Here is a 4,744-nt window from a genome sequence, read left to right as displayed (position 1 = left end):
GCCATTCCCCTTTCCAGGGGATCTTCCTGACCCAGGGATAGAACCCACATCTCCTGAGGCTCCTGCACAGCAGGGGGATTTTTTACCTTCCCTTGAGCCTCTAGGGAAGCCACAGGACAATGACTACATCTACTGTATTTTACCCAGACCAGAAACAACATTGTTCCAAAGGAACATTTCATGCAAAGATGGGCTCGATAAAGGACAGAAATGGTATGGACCTAACAGAAGCAGAAGATATTATGAAGAGATGGCAAGAATACACAGAAGAACTGTACAAAAAAGATCTTCACGACCCAGATAATCATGATGGTGTGATCACTCATCTAGAGCCAGACATCCTGGAATGTGAAGTCAAGTGGGCCTTAGAAAGCATCACTATGAACAAAGCTAGTGGAGGTGATAGAATTCCAGTTGAGCTATTCCAAATCCTGAAAGATGATGCTGTGAAAGTGCTGCACTCAATATGCCAGCACATTTGGAAATCTCAGCAGTGGCCACAGGACTGATAAGGTCAGTTTTCATTCCAATCCCAAAGAAAGGCAATGCCAAAGAATGCTCAAACTACCGCACAATTGCACTCATTTCACATGCTAGTAAAGTAATGCTCAAAATTCTCCAAGCCAGACTAAAGCAATATGTGAACCGTGAACTTCCTGATGTTCAAGCTGGTTTTAGAAAAGGCAGAGGAACCAGAGATCAAATTGCCAACATCTGCTGGATCACAGAAAAAGCAAGAGAGTTCCAGAAAAACATCTATTTCTGCTTTATTGACTATGCCAAAGCCTTTGACTGTGTGGATCACAATCAACTGTGGAAAATTCTGAAAGAGATGGGAATACCAGACCACCTGACCTGCCTCTTAAGAAATCTGTATGCAAGTCAGGAAGCAACAGTTAGAACTGGACATGGAATAACAGACTGGTTCCAAATAGGAAAAGGAGTACGTCAAGGCTGTATACTGTCACCCTGTTTATTTAACTTATATGCAGAGTACATCATGAGAAACGCTGGACTGCAAGAAACACAAGCTGGAATCAAGATTGCCGGGAGAAATATCAATAACCTCAGATATGCAGATGACACCACCCTTATGGCAGAAAGTGCAGAGGAACTAAAAAGCCTCTTGATGAAAGTGAAAGTGAGAGTGAAAAAGTTGGCTTAAAGCTCAACATTCAGAAAACAAAGATCATGGCATCCGGTCCCATCACTTCATGGGAAATAGATGGGGAAACAGTGGAAACAGTGTCAGACTTTATTTTTCTGGGCTCCAAAATCACTGCACATGGTGACTGCAGCCATGAAATTAGAAGATGCTTACTCCTTGGAAGGAAAGTTCTGACCAACCTAGATAGCATATTCAAAAGCAGAAACATTACTTTGCCAACAAAGGTTTGTCTAGTCAAGGCTATGGTTTTTCCTGTGGTCATGTATGGATGTGAAAGTTGGACTGTGAAGAAGGCTGAGCGCCGAAGAATTGATGCTTTTGAACTGTGGTGTTGGAGAAGACTCTTGAGAGTCCCTTGGACTCGTGGCTTGAGATCCAGCCAGTCCATTCTAAAGGAGATCAGCCCTGGGATTTCTTTGGAAGGAATGATACTAAAGCTGAAACTCCAGTACTTTGGCCACCTCACGGGAAGAGTTGACTCATTGTAAAAGACTCTGATGCTGGGAGGGATTGGGGGCAAGAAGAAAGGGGTCAACAGAGGATGAGATGGCTGGATGGCATCACTGACATGATGGACGTTAGAGTCTGGGTGAACTCCAGGAGTTGGTGATGGACAGGGAGGCCTGGCGTGCTGCGATTCATGGGGTCACAAAGAGTCGGACACGACTGAGCGACTGATCTGATCTGATCTGATTATAACACAAACTTAAGTGGTAAATGAACCCCTACTTTTCAAGAGGTTATGACACCAAACTCTGGTTGGTTTTGAGATACTCATAGTCAAGATGTCAGTGGCCAGAAGTATGCATTAGCAGCACTGGAACATTTTGAAGACACCATGGTCTTTAAAGGTGAGTTTGAAATCTCCCTTTCCGGCTGCTGTTTTGGCTTCGTTTCCACTTTTGAAGGAGATTTGTAAAAGGTAAAGTTATTAGGTTGGTGCAAAAGTAACTGTGGTTTTGCACTGTTGGACTTTGCTGTTTGACATAGGGATACATTCTAAAATTAATGAGGTTATGCTATACATGAATGTAATATGCATTTATCGCTTTTTAAACTTTTGTTATGACTTATTACTTGCTATTTATTTTAGATTACAAAAATGATGTTAAAGAAAAAGCAAATTAGAGTGACTTTCTTATTCGAGTTCAAAATGATTGCACACACATTTGGCCCAGGTACTAAGGAAGGTACAGTGCAGTACCGGTTCAGGAAGTTTAGAAAAGGAGACAAGGGACTTGAAGATGAGGAGTGTAGTGGCTGGCCATCAGAAGTTGACAGCTACCAACTGAGAGCAGCATCAAAGGTGATCCTCTTACAACTACACAAAGAGTTGCCCAAGAATTCAACATCAACCATTCTACTGTCATTTGGCATTTGAAGCAAATTGGAAAGGTGAAAAAGCTTAATAAGTGCGTGCCTCATGAACTGACTTCAGATCAAAAGAATTGTGATTTGAAGTGTTGTCTTCTCTCATTCAATGGAACAACATTGAACCATATCTCAATCCAATTATGACGAGCCACAAAAACTAGATTTTTATCCAACAACCGGCAGTGACCAGCTCAGTGGCTGGATCAAAATGAATCCCTGAACTTGTACCAAAAAAGTGTCATGGTCACTGTTGGGTGGTCTGCTGCCAGTCTGATCCACTACAGCTTTCTGAATCCAAGTGCAAGCATTACATCTGAGAAGTATGCTCAGTAAACCGAGATGCACCAAAAACTGCAGCGCCTTCGGCCAGCACTGGTCAACTAAAAGGGCCCAGTTCTTCTCCACAATGCCAGACCATAGATTGCACAACCATGCTTCAGAAGTTTTACGCACTGGGCTACAAAGTTTTGCCTAATTTGCTGCCATATTTACCTACCCTCTTGCCAACCACTTCTTCAAGCGTCTTGACAATTATTTGCACGAAAGCTGCTTCCACAACCAGAATGACTAAGAAAATGGTTTCCAAGAGTTCATGGACTCCCAAATCAGAGTTTTATACACTAAAGGAATAAACAAACATTTCTCATTGGCAACAATCTGTTGATTGTAATGGTTCCTACTTTGATTACTAAAGATGTTTGAGCCTAGTTATAATGATTTAAAATTCACCTTCTGAAGCCACAGTTACTGTTTGCAAAGACCTAACAACACTGAATTTCTTTCCTGGGTTGAACCCCAAGGAAAAAAGAGGTTAGGGGCCTTGCTTTACTTACAGCTGATAGCTTTGCCAATCTCCTCTTGAGCTTTGGAAGTATATAAAATGAGCCAAATTGCCAATATCCATTGAATCATCGAAAAAGCAAGAGAGTTCCAGAAAAACATCTACTTCTGCTTTATTGACTATGCCAAAGCCTTTGTGGATCACAATAAATTGTGGAAGATTCTGAAAGAGATGGGAATACCAGACCACCTGATCTGCCTCTTGAGAAATTTGTATGCAGGTCAGGAAGCAACAGTTAGAACTGGACATGGAACAGACTGGTTCCAAATAAGAAAAGGAGTATGTCAAGGCTGTATATTGTCACCCTGCTTATTTAACTTATATGCACAGTACATCGTGAGAAATGCTGGGCTGGAAGCACAAGCTGGAATCAAGATTGCCGGGAGAAATATCAATCACCTCAGATACGCAGATGACACCACCCTTATGGCAGAAAGTGAAGAAGAACTAAAGAGCCTCTTGATGAAAGTGAAAGAGGAGAGTGAAAAAGTTGGCTTAAAACTCAACATTCAGAAAACAAAGATCATGGCATCCGGTCCCATCACTTCATGGGAAATAGATGGGGAAACAGTGGAAACAGTGTCAGACTTCATTTTTTTGGGCTCCAAAATCACTGCACATGGTGACTGCAGCCATGAAATTAGAAGATGCTTACTCCTTGGAAGGAAAGTTATGACCAACCTAAATAGCATATTGAAAAGCAGAGACATTACTTTGCCAACAAAGGTTCGTCTAGTCAAGGCTATTGTTTTTCCAGTGGTCATGTATGGATGTGAGAGTTGGACTCTGAAGAAAGCTGAGTGCCGAAGAATTTATGGTTTTGAACTGTGGTGTTGGAGAAGACTCTTGAGAGTCCCTTGGACTGCAAGGAGATCCAACCAGTCCATTCTGAAGGAGATCAGCCCTGGAAGGTGTGATGCTAAAGCTGAAACTCCAGTACTTTGGCCACCTGATGCGAAGAGTTGACTCACTGGAAAAGACTCTGATGCTGGGAGGGATTGCGGGCAAGAGGAGAAGGGGACGACAGAGGATGAGATGGCTAGATGGCATCACTGACTCGATGGACGTGAGTCTGAGTGAACTCCAGGAGCTGGTGATAGACAGGGAGGCCTGGCGTGCTGCGATTCATGGGGTCACAAAGAGTCGGACACGACTGAGCGACTGAACTGAAAATGAGCAAGGAATGTGTGGTATGGTGCAAACCGAGACCACCCCCGGGGAACGGAGCGGGATGGCGTCTTACCTCTTCCTTTACTGACCCCTCCGCGGAGATGACCTGCAGGAGGAAAGAGACGACCAGTGGGCGCAGCTCGCGAACAATACTGCTCTGACGCCCAGCAGCCACGGGCGCGTGACATTAG

At 43.4% G+C, this 4,744-nt stretch overlaps 1 pseudogene; it reads left to right on the top strand.

Annotated features, from left to right (window-relative positions):
* Nucleotides 1–2,270: 2,270 nt before the first annotated feature.
* On the top strand, nucleotides 2,271–3,234 carry LOC104985028 (annotated as a pseudogene).
* The last annotated feature ends 1,510 nt before the right edge of the window (nucleotides 3,235–4,744 follow it).

This window comes from Bison bison, unplaced genomic scaffold, assembly GCF_000754665.1.
Source record: "Bison bison bison isolate TAMUID 2011002044 unplaced genomic scaffold, Bison_UMD1.0 scf7180017864037, whole genome shotgun sequence".
In the NCBI taxonomy this organism is placed as follows: domain Eukaryota; kingdom Metazoa; phylum Chordata; class Mammalia; order Artiodactyla; family Bovidae; genus Bison; species Bison bison.
This window is presented reverse-complemented; position numbering and strand designations above follow the sequence as displayed.